Below are 16,960 nucleotides of genomic sequence, written 5' to 3'. Positions count from 1 at the left end.
AAGTGCAAGTGCAACATGAATATACAGCCCAACGGATAAATAGCCCAACAACCTGGGACAAATATTTTTTTTAAATATATATAATAACCATCAACTAGCTGAAAAATATAACAAGTATGTATATATAAATATATGTATAAGTAGATATATTAAAATTGAAAAGTATATCAATGAATAGGGGCAAAATTGCCAGTGTATGAATTAAAAAAAAAAATCACAAGATTTCAGCTAGCTGAATGAACACTGACCATATGAATGCAAAGAATGAGGTTCATAAATTCAACACCTATAAATGAAAATAGATACTAAATGGTCACATGGAGACAAACCTGATAAGTAAATCAGTTGAGGCAATGTAGATTATGAACATCCCAACAACCAAAGTTATCAACTAAGGGCATAAAGCCATATCTGAAATGTGAGACATACCCAACTACAGGAGCATACCCGACGCGCATTTGCCTGAGCTTCCTTCATTTTTTTTTTTTTTTTTAATTCATACACTGGGAATTTTGCCCCTATTCATTTATATACTATTCAGCTTTAATATATCTGATTATATATTTATATACAGTTATATGAAAAAGTTTGGGCACCCCTATTAATCTTAAGCTTAATGTTTTATAAAAAATTGGTGTTTTTGCAACAGCTATTTCAGTTTGATATATGTAATAACTGTTGGACACAGTAATGTTTCTGCCTTGAAATGAGGTTTATTGTACTAACAGAAAATGTGCAATCTGCATTCAAACAAAATTTGACAGATGCATAAGTATGGGCACCTCACCAGAAAAGTGACATTAATATTTAGTAGATCCTCCTTTTGCAAAAATAACAGCCTCTAGTCGCTTCCTGTAGCTTTTAATGAGTTCCTGGATCCTGGATGAAGGTATTTTTGACCATTCCTCTTTACAAAACAATTCCAGTTCAGTTAAGTTTGATGGTCGCTGAGCATGGACAGCCCTCTTCACATGATCCCACAGATGTTCAATGATATTCAGGTGTGGGGACTGGGATGGCCATTCCAGAACATTGTAATTGTTCCTCTGCATGAATGCCTGAGTAGATTTGGAGCGGTGTTTTGGATCATTGTCTTGCTGAAAGATCCATCCCCTGTGTAACTTCAACTTTATCACTAATTCTTGAACATTATTGTCAAGAATCTGCTGATACTGAGTGGAATCCATGCGTCCCTCAACTTTAACAAGATTCCCGGTGCCGGCATTGGCCACACAGCCCCAAAGCATGATGGAACCTCCACCAAATTTTACTGTGGGTAGCAAGTGTTTTTCTTGGAATGCTGTGTTTTTTTGCCGCCATGCATAACGCCTTTTTGTATGACCAAACAACTCAATCTTGGTTTCATCAGTCCACAGGACCTTCTTCCAAAAAGAAATTGGCTTCTCCAAATGTGCTTTTGCATACCTCAGCCGACTCTGTTTGTGGAGTGCTTGCAGAAACGGCTTCTTTGGCAACACTCTCCCATACAGCTTCTCCTTGTGCAAAGTGCATTGTATAGTTGACCGATGCACAGTGACACCATCTGCAGCAAGTTGATGCTGCAGCTCTCTGGAGGTGGTCTGAGGATTGTCCTTGACTGATCTCACCATTCTTCTTCTCTGCCTTTCTGATGTTTTTCTTGGCCTGCCACTTGTGGCCTTAACAAGAACTGTCCCTGTGTTCTTCCATTTCCTTACTATGTTCCTCACAGTGGAAACTGACAGGTTAAATCTCTGAGACAGCTTTTTGTATCCTTCCCCTGAACAACTATGTTGAATAATCTTTGTTTTCAGATCATTTGACAGTTGTTTTGAGGAGCCCATGATGCCACTCTTCAGAGGAGATTCAAACAGGAGAACAACTTGCAAGTGGCCACTTTAAGTAGCCTTTCTCATGATTGCATACACCTGGCTATGAAGTTCAAAGCTCAATGAGGTTACAAAACCAAAAAAAGTGCTTTAGTACGTTAGTAAAAAGTAGGTAGGAGTATTTAAAACAAGAAAATTATAAGGGTGCCCATACTTATGCTCCTGTCAAATTTTGTTTGAATGAAGATTGCACATTTTCTGTTAGTACAATAAACCTCATTTCAAGGCAGAAACATTACTGTGTCCAACAGTTATTACATATATCAAACTGAAATAGCTGTTGCAAAAACACCAATTTTTATAAAACATTAAGCTTAAGATTAATAGGGGTGCCCAAACTTTTTCATATAACTGTATACACTGCTCAAAAAATAAAGGGAGCACTCAAATAACACATCCTAGATCTGAACGAATGAAATATTCTCATTGAATACTTTGTTCTTTACAAAGTTGAATGTGCTGACAACAAAATCACACAAAAATCATCAATGGAAATCACATTTATTAACCAATGGAGGCCTGGATTTGGAGTCACCCCCAAAATTAAAGTGGAAAAACACACTACAGGCTGATCCAACTTTAATGTAATGTCCTTAAAACAAGTCAAAATGAGGCTCAGTATTGTGTGTGGCCTCCACGTGCCTGTATGACCTCCCTACAACGCCTGGGCATGCTCCTGATGAGGTTGTGGATGGTCTCCTGTGGGATCTCCTCCCAGACCTGGACTAAAGCATCCGCCAACTCCTGGACAGTCTGTGGTGCAACGTGACGTTGGTGGATGGAGCGAGACATGATGTCCCAGATGTGCTCAATCGGATTCAGGTCTGGGGAATGGGCGGGCCAGTCCATAGCTTCAAGGCCTTCATCTTTCAGGAACTGCTGACACACTCCAGCCACATGAGGTCTGGCATTGTCCTGCATTAGGAGGAACCCAGGGCCAACCACACCAGCATATGGTTTCACAAGGGGTCTGGGGATCTCATCTCGGTACCTAATGGCAGTCAGGCTATCTCTGGCGAGCACATGGAGGGCTGTGCGGCCCTCTAAAGAAATGCCACCCCACACCAATACTGACCCACTGCCAAACCGGTCATGCTGAAGGATGTTGCAGGCAGCAGATCGCTCTCCACGGCGTCTCTAGACTCTGTCACGTCTGTCACATGTGCTCAGTATGAACCTACTTTCATCTGTGAAGAGCACAGGGCGCCAGTGGAGACTTTGCCAATCCTGGTGTTCTGTGGCAGATGCCAAGCGTCCTGCACGGTGTTGGGCTGTGAGCACAACCCCCATCTGTGGAAATTGGGCCCTCATACCACCCTCATGGAGTCGGTTTCTAACCGTTTGTGCAGACACATGCACATTTGTGCCCTGCTGGAGGTCATTTTGCAGGGCTCTGGCAGTGCTCCTCCTGTTCCTCCTTGCACAAAGGCGGAGGTAGCGGTCCTGCTGCTGGGTTGTTGGCCTCCTATGGCTCCCTCCACGTCTCCTGGTGTACTGGCCGGTCTCCTGGTGGCGCCTCCAGCCTCTGGACACTACGCTGACAGACACAGCAAACCTTCTTGCCACAGCTCGCATTGATGTGCCATCCTGGAGGAGATCCCACAGGAGACCATCCGCAACCTCATCAGGAGCATGCCCAGGCGTTGTAGGGAGGTCATACAGGCACGTGGAGGCCACACACAATACTCCGCCTCATCAGGAGCATGCCCAGGCGTTGTAGGGAGGTCATACAGGCACGTGGAGGCCACACACAATACTCAGCCTCATCAGGAGCATGCCCAGGCGTTGTAGGGAGGTCATACAGGCACGTGGAGGCCACACACAATACTCAGCCTCATCAGGAGCATGCCCAGGCTTTGTAGGGAGGTCATACAGGCACGTGGAGGCCACACACAATACTGAGCCTCATTTTGACTTGTTTTAAGGACATTACATCAAAGTTGGATCAGCCTGTAGTGTGTTTTTCCACTTTAATTTTGGGGGTGACTCCAAATCCAGACCTCCATTGGTTAATAAATTTGATTTCCAGTGATGAATTTTGGGTGATTTTGTTGTCAGCACATTCAACTTTGTAGAGAACAAAGTATTCAATGAGAATATTTCATTCATTCAGATCTAGGATGTGTTATTGGAGTGTTCCCTTTATTTTTTTGAGCAGTGTACATACTTTTTATATTTTTCAGCTAGCGGATGGTTACTACATACCGTATATTTTTACAAATTATTTGTCCCAGGTTGTTGGGCTGTATATTCATGTTGCATTTGCACTTTATTTAAAATCAACTTGTTTATTCCCCCTGTTCTACTACTATATCTATTATTTCAAAGACCTTCATTGTTGCAGCCTTCCATTGTACCTCATACCCACCTTTTTTGTTTTCCTTGTGTGAATCTCTTCTTATTCTATGTAATTTAATGATTATTCAATAAAGATTTATTATATTTTATTCATCCTCTGTCTGGCATTTTTTTGTTCCTCACATTTTCTCTATATCAATGCCTTAGGACAGTATACAGTTTGTTTGCTTTATTGTTTTTTTTTCTCCTGAAGGTGGTTGATCTCTGTCTGGAGTAGTTGGTACAGGCAGCTCAGGGCAGTGCGGTACTGGGGCAATGGATGAGGGACTGTCATGATACGTGACAGGAGGTGCATTTTTGCCGGTTCGGTGTTTGGATGGGTCCACCATGCAGAAGTAGCAATTGGATGCGCGGTCAGTCGGTTCATGCCAAATTCTTGGGATAGCAAAATGCATGTGTCACGCCAGGTGTGAGTGCAACACAGAGAGTAATGCCAGGTGTGAGTGCAACACAGATGGGAAGGGGAAGGGGAAAGGGAGCCCAGACACTAGGGAAAGGGGGAAGAGGTGACCTTCTAATCTGGACTAGCGTCACCCTGTCTCCCCCTAACGTCCCTATACAGCCTCCGAATCTGTTACTGATCACGTGCCTTGCCCTACTATCCCTGGCGTAAGGCTATAGCTGGAGGTGGAAGGAGATGAGCACTAGTCAACCTCCGCTAGCACTCTAAAGACAAAAGGGGAAGACAACACAGGGGAATAACAACTTAGCTTTTAGAAGAACTCCAACACGGCACATGGCCTCAAGACTCCAGGGAGGACGTGATGCTGCTTCAGCCAAGTTCCAAGTAGAAATGAGTATAACCCGCGACGCCCACCTAGACACACCAGGTATATATACACCCAGACTAAAGGGAGGTTCACTGGGTCCTAAACACAGCCTCCTATCTAGGCAGCTGTCTGCATTGCCAAACGTAGAGATCTCCTGCCAACCACTGCAGGGCGACTGTCTGTCACCTCTGACACACCCGTGAAAGCATGGCTCTCTTTTCTCCCTTGTACCAACCTGTAAGGAAATAAAATTAAATTTGGATTGAGAATTTGATTTATTTCACACATTACTAGTGATATGTAAGATAATAACACAGTATATATATTGTATTGTATATTTTACTAGGGCATTGAAATTTGTGAAAAATGTCTAATTACAGCTGTTTTAAAGTTTAATAGATCTCAACATTTTGCAAAATAAAAATAAAAATCTGCCATCTAAGAGAGGAGTAGTCATCTACATACCTCCAAGAGTTTTCTTGCTCGCACGTGAAATGAGGTGCCCACGGGTTGTCTTGATCCCCATCAGGCACGCCAAAGTTTGCTTTGTAGGCCTCACACATCTTAGCAGATGCTTTCACTGAATACTTTTTCACTCTTGTCTTTATAAATTGCCCACAAACGTAGCAAAATGCGTCTCCTGGATGTACGCAACCTCTCCATGTCATCTAAATTAACTGTAGCTGTGTGCACAGGTTCACTTACTCTGCAGAACGGCAGATGACATGGTTAGTTTAGGATAACTGTATTTATACTGCTATGTACTTCTGGACAGGGCAAGAAAGTTCTAGACAATTCTGGACCGTTCTAGAACCTTCTTTATAGTTCTCACAGTTGCAAGAGCTTCTCGAAGTCTATACTCCGCACTGAATATTCCACAAATATTCTTAAAAATAGATACATTTCAAAATATCATTGTGCCTGTAGCGCCGGCGTCCCTGCCCTCTGCTAGGCAGGGACGCTGTTCCCCTCACCTCTCTGCTCCGTGCCCGGCGTCCTCCTCCCGCTCTGCTGGCAGCGCGCGCTCCTTCCCAGCCACTGTGCTTAGGGCGCGCGCGCTCTCCCTCCCTCTTAAAGGGGCCGCGCGCGCCGTCCTAAGGAGTCCCCGGCCAATGGCCGGAGGACTTCACCATATATAAGGCACCTCCTCCAAAATGGAGGTGCCCGAGCAATGTTGTTGCACTGTTCACTACTCTGCTTCAGCCCTCAGGTCCCGTTGCCAGTTACCTGCCAGATACCTGCCAGATTCCTGCCAGCTTGCTGTCTTATTCCTGCCTGATATTCTGCTACCTGCCTGCTAGCCTGAGGTCCGACGGTCTGCCTTACTACTCCTGTCAGTCTGTCTAAGGACCAGCTTGCCCGCTCACCTGGGAGCGCACATCAACTACCTGCCTGCTTGCCTGAGGTCCGACGGTCTGCCTTCCAACTCTTGTCAGTCTGTCTATGGACCAGCTTGCCCGCTCACCTGGGAGCGCACATCTGCTACCTGCCTGCTAGCCTACCTGGAGGCTCTGCCGTCACGTGCTGTGACCACCTGCCTGTCCAGTGACTCCTGCCCGCTCACCTGGGAGCGTTCATCTGCTGCCTGTCTGCTAGCCTACCTGGAGGCTCTGCCGTCACGTGCTGTGACCACCCGCCTGTCCAGAGACTTCTGCCCGCTCACCTGGGAGCGCTCATCTGCCGCCTGTCTGTTGGTCTTCCTGGAGGCTCCGCCGTCACATGCTGTGACCACCCGTTTATCCAGAGACTCTCGCCTGCTCACCTGGGAGCTCACGTCTACCATCAGCCGCCACAGGTCGTACCAACCCTTTACCCAGAGACTGCCCCGGTCACTTGCCGTGACCATCTGCCCGTTCACCCAGAGACTGCCCCGGTCACTTGCCGTGACCATCTGCCCGTTCACAAAGAGACTGCCCCGGTCACTTGCCGTGACCATCTGCCCGTTCATCCAGAGACTGCCCCGGTCACTTGCCGTGACCTCCTGCCCGTTCTTCTAGAGACTGTCCCGGTCACCTGCTGTGACTGCCTGCCTGGTCGCCACCCGCTCCCTTACAAGGACCGCCCCCTTGTATAGTAGCTCAGAGGTTCCGCCTCCCAGACCCGTTACAGTTTGCTCGGGCCATGGAACCCGGTGGCACCCAAGCTCCCTCGCTCTCGGACCTGTGTCATGAACTGTCCCGTCAGAGGTCCCAACAGGAGTCCATCCTGGGTCACCTGCGGAATGTCAATTCTCGCCTGGACACTCTGACTGCTCCGCCAGCAACCTCCGCCAGTGCCATGACTCGCAATCCGGCAGCTCCGCTGTCCACTAATACCATGGTATCCTACCCCGGACCCCGGCTTTCTGCACCTCCTCGCTTCGGAGGCGACTCCGCCCAGGCTCGGGGCTTCATAAATCAGTGCACCCTGCACTTTGAACTCCTGTCCCACCAGTTTAACTCCGACCGGGCCAAAATTGCCTTCATCATGTCCCATCTCACCGGGGAGGCCCTGGCCTGGCTAAATCCTCTATGGGAGAGAGGAGACCCCCTGGTGTCCGACTTGCCTGCCTTTCTCATGGCTTTCCGGAAAGTCTTCGACGAACCCGGACGGAAGACCTCATCCGCATCATCACTGCTACGCCTCCGTCAGGGAAGTCTCACCGTGGGCCAATATGCCATACGGTTCCGTACCCTTGCCTCGGAGCTGGCCTGGGATAACGACGCTCTGGTATCCGTCTTCTGGGAGGGTCTGTCCGGCCGTATTAAAGATGAACTTGCCGGTCGGGACATTCCTACCACTCTCGATGACCTAATAACTCTTGCCACCCGGATTGACCTACGGTTCCAGGAGCGTGCCAAAGAGGTCACCCGTGAGAGGAGGTTTCCACGTCTAGCTCCTACTTTTCAGAAATCCGTCTCTCCCCAGGTACACTCTCCTGAGCCTATGCAGGTCGACCAGACCAAGATGGTCAAAACCCGTCAGGACTTACGCCGTGCCGAGGGGAGCTGCTTCTACTGTGGCAGTAAGGAGCACCGGATCCGTGCCTGCCCGGAGAGGTCGGGAAACGCCTGTGTCTAGGTTCGCTCAGAGAGGTCGACCTAGACAAGAATAAATCCTCTCCATCTCTGCTGCTGTCAGTCTCAATTGTCTGCGGGGAGAACCGTTATTTCGAACTAGCCCAACTTGACTCTGGAGCAGCCGGGAATCTTATTTCACAGTCCCTGGTAGAGAAATACCGCATCCCCACCAAACCTCTGGCTGTACCCTTGTCTGTTGCTGCCGTGGATGGGGGTCTCTTACCACGCCCCATCCAACTCATCACCGAATCCATTACTCTGCAGGTGGGAATGCTGCATTCTGAGAGTATCTCCTTTCATGTTCTGCCTGGACTCTCTCACGCCCTCTTGCTAGGTCTACCTTGGCTCCAGAGACATGCACCCGTGCTTGACTGGCAGACCGGAGAAGTCCTTCGCTGGGGACAGGACTGCCATAAGACCTGTCTGGTTCCCGTCCATTCCGTCCGTCCTTCTCCTACCCCAGCTAATCTACCTGGACTTCCGATTCCTTATTGGTCTTATGCTGATGTCTTTAATAAAAAGGAGGCAGAGACACTACCCCCTCATAGACCATACGACTGCCCTATCGACCTGTTACCTGGTACTACTCCTCCCCGTGGGCGTATTTATCCATTATCCGCTGCTGAGACCCGGTCGATGTCCGAATATATTGAGGAGAATCTGGCCAGGGGATTCATCCGGAAATCTACCTCCCCGGCGGGAGCAGGCTTCTTTTTCGTCAAAAAGAAGGACGGCTCTCTCCGTCCCTGTATAGACTATAGAGGCCTTAACCAGATCACGGTGAAGAATAAGTACCCCCTTCCGCTCATTCCAGAGTTATTTGATCGTCTGAGGGGGGCTAGAATCTTCACCAAACTGGACCTCCGTGGGGCGTACAACCTGGTTCGTATCCGTCAGGGGGATGAATGGAAGACGGCATTCAACACCCGGGATGGCCACTATGAATATCTGGTAATGCCCTTTGGTCTCTGTAACGCTCCTGCCGTCTTTCAAGAGTTGGTCAATGACATCTTCCGGGACCTTCTCTACTCCTGCGTAGTGGTGTACCTGGACGACATCTTGGTCTTCTCTCCGGATCTCCAGACTCACCGGAGGGACGTTCGTCAGGTCCTGCTCAGGCTCAGGCAGAATCACCTCTTCGCTAAATACGAGAAGTGCCTCTTTGAGCAGACCTCGCTTCCGTTTTTGGGCTACATTATTTCTCAGACCGGCCTACGAATGGATCCAGAGAAACTGTCTGCCATCGAGAAATGGCCTCGACCGGAGGGGTTGAAGGCCATTCAGCGGTTCCTGGGCTTCGCCAACTACTACCGCCTCTTCATACCGCACTTCTCTTCCCGGACTGCCCCAATTTCCGCGCTCACCCGTAAGGGTACTAATCCCAAAGAGTGGCCGCCCGAAGCAGAGGAGGCCTTTCTTTCCTTAAAACAGGCCTTCTCTTCCGCCCCGGTGCTGCATCGCCCGGACGGCAACAAGCAGTTCTTCCTGGAAGTTGACGCCTCCTCCTCTGGAGCCGGAGCGGTACTTACTCAAAAATCATCTTCCGGGAGGATGGTAACTTGCGGCTTCTTCTCTAAACTCTTCTCCTCCTCAGAGCGCAATTATTCCATAGGAGACCGAGAGTTATTGGCCATCAAACTGGCATTGGAGGAGTGGCATTACCTGCTCGAGGGGGCTCTTCACCCGGTAATAATTTACACTGACCACAAGAACTTGGCTTACCTCCAGCATGCCCAGAGACTTAACCCGCGCCAAGCCCGGTGGTCCTTGTTTTTTGCTCGCTTTGATTTTGTTCTTCATTTTCGCCCGGCTGACAAAAACGTCAAGGCGGACGCCTTGTCTCGATCCTTTCTGGTGTCTGATCTCGAGGAAGATCCGAAACACATCATCGATCCCGCCAGAGTAATGCAGGTGGCTCACGTGAGTCTAAATCGTCTCCCTCCCGGAAAGACGTTCGTATCAGTACCTGATCGGGAGAAGATCCTTCACTGGGGTCACTCGTCTAAACTGGCTGGCCACGCCGGTCAGAAAAAGACCCTCCAGCTTATTACCCGGCACTACTGGTGGCCTACCCTGCACAAGGACGTAATAGACTTTGTTTCTGCCTGTGTGTCCTGCGCCCGCAACAAGGTTCCGAGACATCTGCCAGCCGGTCGCCTCCTTCCGCTTTCTGTACCTGCTGCCCCCTGGCAGCATATAGCAATGGACTTTATAACTGACCTCCCAGTCTCTGCCGGTTGTACGGTCATTTGGGTGGTCGCTGACCGCTTCTCCAAGATGGCTCATTTCGTTCCCCTGCCAGGCCTCCCGTCTGCACCCGAGCTAGCGAAAGACTTTATTCGTCACATCTTTCGTCTTCATGGCCTGCCCCTCCACATCGTGTCGGATCGTGGGGTACAGTTCACCTCACGCTTCTGGAGAGCCACTTGTAAACTGCTAGACGTCACCCTGGACTTCTCTTCCGCTTACCACCCACAGTCCAATGGTCAAGTGGAGCGGATCAATCAGAACCTGACCAGTTACCTCCGGCACTTCGTTAATGCCCATCATTCTGACTGGGTGGATCTCCTACCATGGGCCGAGTTCTCTTATAACAATCACGAGAGCGAATCCTCCTCCAAATCCCCGTTTTTTGTAGTCTTCGGTCAGCATCCTCGGATTCCTTTTCCTGTCTCCACCTCTGTGGACAACCCGGCTGCGGAATCTCTCGTTAGCAAATTTTCCTCCATTTGGGAGAGTACCCGATCCGCACTCCTTCAGTCGTCCGAACGGATGAAAAGACACGCTGACAAAAAACGCCTGGATCCTCCACAATTTCGTCCTGGAGATAAAGTCTGGCTCTCATCTAAATATGTCTGACTCAAGATACCTTCTTACAAGTTAGGGCCTCGGTTCATCGGTCCTCTGGAGGTCATCAGTCAGATCAACCCGGTGGCCTATAAATTGAAACTCCCGGCCAACTTACGGATCCCTAACTCCTTCCATGTATCTCTCCTCAAACCTGTGGTACTTAACTCTTTTTCCAAGTCTACAGGTACGCCTCCTGCTCCGGTTTCTGCTGAGGACGAGTTTGAGGTAGAGAACATTCTTGCCACCAAAAGGGTAAGAGGAAAGACCTTTTTTCTAGTAGATTGGAAGGGGTTTGGTCCTGAGGAGAGAACGTGGGAGCCCCGGGAGAACATCCATGCCCCGCTCATCCTTGCTAAATTTCTGTCTGGCCTAAAAAAGGGGGGGCCTAAAGGGGGGGGTACTGTAGCGCCGGCGTCCCTGCCCTCTGCTAGGCAGGGACGCTGTTCCCCTCACCTCTCTGCTCCGTGCCCGGCGTCCTCCTCCCGCTCTGCTGGCAGCGCGCGCTCCTTCCCGGCCACTGTGCTTAGGGCGCGCGCGCGCGCTCTCCCTCCCTCTTAAAGGGGCCGCGCGCGCCGTCCTAAGGAGTCCCCGGCCAATGGCCGGAGGACTTCACCATATATAAGGCACCTACTCCAAAATGGAGGTGTCCGAGCAATGTTGTTGCACTGTTCACTACTCTGCTTCAGCCCTCAGGTCCCGTTGCCAGTTACCTGCCAGATACCTGCCAGATTCCTGCCAGCTTGCTGTCTTATTCCTGCCTGATATTCTGCTACCTGCCTGCTAGCCTGAGGTCCGACGGTCTGCCTTACTACTCCTGTCAGTCTGTCTAAGGACCAGCCTGCCCGCTCACCTGGGAGCGCACATCAACTACCTGCCTGCTTGCCTGAGGTCCGACGGTCTGCCTTCCAACTCTTGTCAGTCTGTCTATGGACCAGCTTGCCCGCTCACCTGGGAGCGCACATCTGCTACCTGCCTGCTAGTCTACCTGGAGGCTCTGCCGTCACGTGCTGTGACCACCTGCCTGTCCAGTGACTCCTGCCCGCTCACCTGGGAGCGCTCATCTGCTGCCTGTCTGCTAGCCTACCTGGAGGCTCTGCCGTCACGTGCTGTGACCACCCGCCTGTCCAGAGACTCCTGCCCGCTCACCTGGGAGCGCTCATCTGCCGCCTGTCTGTTGGTCTTCCTGGAGGCTCCGCCGTCACATGCTGTGACCACCCGTTTATCCAGAGACTCTCGCCTGCTCACCTGGGAGCTCACGTCTACCATCAGCCGCCACAGGTCGTACCAACCCTTTACCCAGAGACTGCCCCGGTCACTTGCCGTGACCATCTGCCCGTTCACCCAGAGACTGCCCCGGTCACTTGCCGTGACCATCTGCCCGTTCACCCAGAGACTGCCCCGGTCACTTGCCGTGACCTCCTGCCCGTTCTTCTAGAGACTGTCCCGGTCACCTGCTGTGACTGCCTGCCTGGTCGCCACCCGCTCCCTTACAAGGACCGCCCCCTTGTATAGTAGCTCAGAGGTTCCGCCTCCCAGACCCGTTACAGTGCCGACCATAAAAGCAAAGTTTATAGGAAAAAATAAACTTTTTCAATTAATTTTAGGCACAAATAATTAGCAAAACACATTTAACAGAATCAAAAATCATTGAAAAGTATTATTTTATTATACAAATCCAAGAATACAACATACATGAAAAAAATAAAATAAAGAAAGGATAGGGAAAAAAGGGAGAGGGAATGATTAAAATAGATTAAAAAGAGAGGAGGGAGATGGGGAACACTCAATATGGCACGATAAGGCAGGGAAAAGTCACTCAATCATGAGGGCACATATAATATGATCACAGCCAGATAAATAAATGATATAATCCTACATAAATATACATAAGGGCTTACAAAGTGCCATGTGCAAAATTAAATAGAATAATAATTATAATAAATCTACCAGTGTGTATACAACATATCAAGGTGCAATATATCAAATATATAAATAGCTGAATGCCTTTAGTCTTGCACTATTTATAAGAAAATTATTCCAATAAATCCATTAAATCATAAATTCATAACCCAAAAAAATCATGATTAATATTGCACAAACCCCAATGAATTATTCCAATGAAAATGCTCATAATTGCACCTTAAAAAAACCCAAAAAACTTCATAATATCTCATATGGAACATGTATGCCCAACATGAGGTACCTATATAAGTATAGTAAGTCACAGAAAGTACTGAATATATATATATATCCCCCACCTGAGCAAGGAGTATACTTATCCATCATCACTAAATTGTTATGTGCTGTTCAGATAGAAAATACCATGAAATTCCATGTAAGGAATGAATGCCCAAAGAGATTCACAGGGATCAAGTATACTGACCATATGGTCCACGGTGCAAGATTTGGACTGGTACACCCCAACCCTCGTATATATATACAGTGGGGGAAATAAGTATTTGATACACTGCCGATTTTTCAAGTTTTTCCCCCTACAAAGAATGGAGAAGTCTGTAATTTTTATCGTAGATACACTTCACCTGTGAGAGACAGAATCTAAAAAAAATCCAGAATATCACATTTTATGATTTTTAGATAATTAAATTGCATTTTATTGCATGAAATAAGTATTTGATCACAAAAATTTTGTCTCTCACAGACCTGTTGGTTTTTCTTTAAGAAGCCCTCCTACTCTGCACTCATTACCTGTATTAATCGCACCTGTTTGAACTCGTTACCTGTATAAAAGACATCTGTCCGCACACTCAATCACACTCCAACTTCTCCACCATTGCCAAGACCAAAGAGGTATCTAAGGACACCAGGGACTAAATTCTAGACCTGCACAAGGCTGGGATGGGCTACAGCACAATAGGCAATCAGCTTGGTGAGAAGGCAACAACTGTTGGCACAATTGTTAGAAAATGGAAGAAACACAAGATGACTGTCAATCTTCCTCGATCTGGGGCTCCATGCAAGTTCTAGCCTTGTGGGGTAAGGATGATTCTGAGAAAGGTCAGGAATCAGCCCAGAACTACACATGAAGACCTGATTAATGACCTGAAGAGAGCTTGGACCACAGTCTCAAACATTACTGCTGTCATGGATTAAAATCCTGCAGGGCACACAAGGTTCCCCTACTCATGCCAGCACATGTCCAGGCCCGTTTGAAGTTCATCAGTGACTATCTGGATGATCCAGAGGAGGCATGGGAGAAGGTCATGTGGTCAGATGAGACCAAAATAGGCCTTTTTGATATCAACTCCACTTGCCATGTTTGGAGGAAGAAGAAGGATGAGTACAACCCAAAGAACACCATCCCAACCATGAAGCATGGTGGGGGAAACATCATACTTTGGGGAAACATTTCTGCAAAGGGGACAGGATGACCCCACCTTATTGAAGGGATTATGGATGGGCTCATGTATCGCGAAATTTTGGCCAACAACCTACTTCCCTCAGTAAGAGCATTAAATATGGATCGTGACTTGGTCTTCCAGCATGACAATGACCCGAAACACACAGCCAGGGCAACTAAGGAGTGGCTCCGTAAGAAGCATTTCAAGGTCCTGGAGTGGCCTAGCCAGTCTCCAGACGTGAACCCAATAGAAAATCTTTGGAGAGAGCTGAAATTCTATGTTGCCCGGCGACAGCCCCGAAACGTGAGAGATCCGGAGAAGATCTGTATGGAGGAGTGGACCAAAATCCCTGCTGCAGTGTGTGCAAACCTGGTCAAGAACTACTGGATACGACTGACCTCTGTAATAACAACAAAGGTTTCTGTACCAAATATTAAGTTTTGTTTTTCTATTATATCAAATACTTATTTCATGCAATAAAATGCAAATTAATTATTTAAAAATCATACAATGTGATTTTCTGGGTTTTTTTTATTGTTAGATTCTGTCTCTCTCAGGTATAGTGTACCTACGATAAAAATTACAGACCTCTCCATTCTTTGTAGGTGGGAAACTTGCAAAATTGGCAGAGTATCAAATATTTATTTTCCCCACTGTATATGTCCCTCATCCTGCTATATATGTCCATTATCCTGGGCCCCATCCTGGAATATATGTCCATTATCCTGGGCCCCGTCCTGGTATATATGTCCATTATCCTGGTCCCCATCCTGGTATATATGTCCATTATTCTGGGCCCCATCCTGGTATATATGTCCATTATTCTGGGCCCCATCCTGGTATATATGTCCATTATCCTGGGCCCCATCCTGGTATATATGTCCTTTATCCTGGGCCCCATCCTGGTATATATGTCCATTATCCTGGGCCCCATCCTGGAATATATGTCCATTATCCTGGGCCCCGTCCTGGTATATATGTCCATTATCCTGGTCCCCATCCTGGTATATATGTCCATTATTCTGGGCCCCATCCTGGTATATATGTCCATTATCCTGGTCCCCATCCTGGTATATATGTCCATTATCCTGGGCCCCATCCTGGTATATATGTCCATTATCCTGGGCCCCATCCTGGAATATATGTCCATTATCCTGGGCCCCGTCCTGGTATATATGTCCATTATCCTGGTCCCCATCCTGGTATATATGTCCATTATTCTGGGCCCCATCCTGGTATATATGTCCATTATTCTGGGCCCCATCCTGGTATATATGTCCATTATCCTGGGCCCCATCCTGGTATATATGTCCTTTATCCTGGGCCCCATCCTGGTATATATGTCCTTTATCCTGGGCCCCATCCTGGTATATATGTCCTATATCCTGGGCCCCATCCTGCTATATATGTCCTTTATCCTGGGCCCCATCCTGGTATATATGTCCTTTATCCTGGGCCCCATCCTGGTATATATGTCCTTTATCCTGGGCCCCATCCTGGTATATATGTCCTTTATCCTGGACCCATCCTGGTATATATGTCCTTTATCCTGGGCCCCATCCTGCTATATATGTCCTTTATCCTGGGCCCCATCCTGGTATATATGTCCTTTATCCTGGGCCCCATCCTGGTATATATGTCCTTTATCCTGGGCCCCATCCTGCTATATATGTCCTTTATCCTGGGCCCCATCCTGGTATATATGTCCCTTTATCCTGGGCCCCACCCTGGTATATATGTCCTTTATCCTGGGCCCCATCCTGGTATATATGTCCTTTATCCTGGGCCCCATCCTGGTATATATGACCTTTATCCTGTGCCCCATCCTGGTATATATGTCCATTATCCTGGGCCCCATTCTGGTATATATGTCTTTTATCCTGGGCCCCATCCTGGTATATATGTCCTTTATCCTGGGCCCCATCCTGGTATATATGTCCTTTATCCTGGGCCCCATCCTGGTATATATGTCCATTATCCTGGGCCCCATCCTGGTATATATGTCCATTATCCTGGGCCCCATCCTGGTATATACGTCTTTTATCCTGGGCCCCATCCTGGAATATATGTCCTTTATCCTGGGCCCCATCCTGGTATATATGTCCTTTATCATGGGCCCACTTCCTGGTATATTTGTCCATTATCCTGGGCCCCATCCTGGTATATATGTCCTTTATCCTGGGCCCATCCTTGTATATATGCCCTTTATCCTGGGCCCATCCTGGTATATATGTCCATTATCCTGGGCCCCATCATGGTATATATGTCCATTATCCTGTGCCCCGTCCTTGTATATATGTCCTTTATCCTGGGCCCGATCCTGGTATATATGTCCATTATCCTGGGCCCCATCCTGCTATATATGTCCTTTATCCTAGGCCCCTTCCTGATATATATGTCCTTTATCCTGGGCCCCATCCTGGTATATATGTCCATTATCCTGGGCCCATCCTGGTTTATATGTCCTTTATCCTGGGCCCCATCCTGGTATATATGTCCTTTATCCTGGACCCATCATGGTATAAATGTCCATTATCCTGGGCCCATCCTGGTATATATGTCCATTATCCTGGGCCACATCCTGGTATATATGTCCATTATCCTGGGCCCCATCCTGGTATATATGTCCTTTATCCTGGGCCTCATCCTGGTATATATGTCCTTTATCCTGGGCCCCATCCTGGTATATATGTCCA

Source organism: Phyllobates terribilis, unplaced genomic scaffold (genome assembly GCF_046119375.1).
Source record: "Phyllobates terribilis strain yellow unplaced genomic scaffold, ASM4611937v1 Scaffold_7__3_contigs__length_470593459, whole genome shotgun sequence".
Classification (NCBI taxonomy): Eukaryota; Metazoa; Chordata; class Amphibia; order Anura; family Dendrobatidae; genus Phyllobates; species Phyllobates terribilis.
This window is presented reverse-complemented; position numbering follows the sequence as displayed.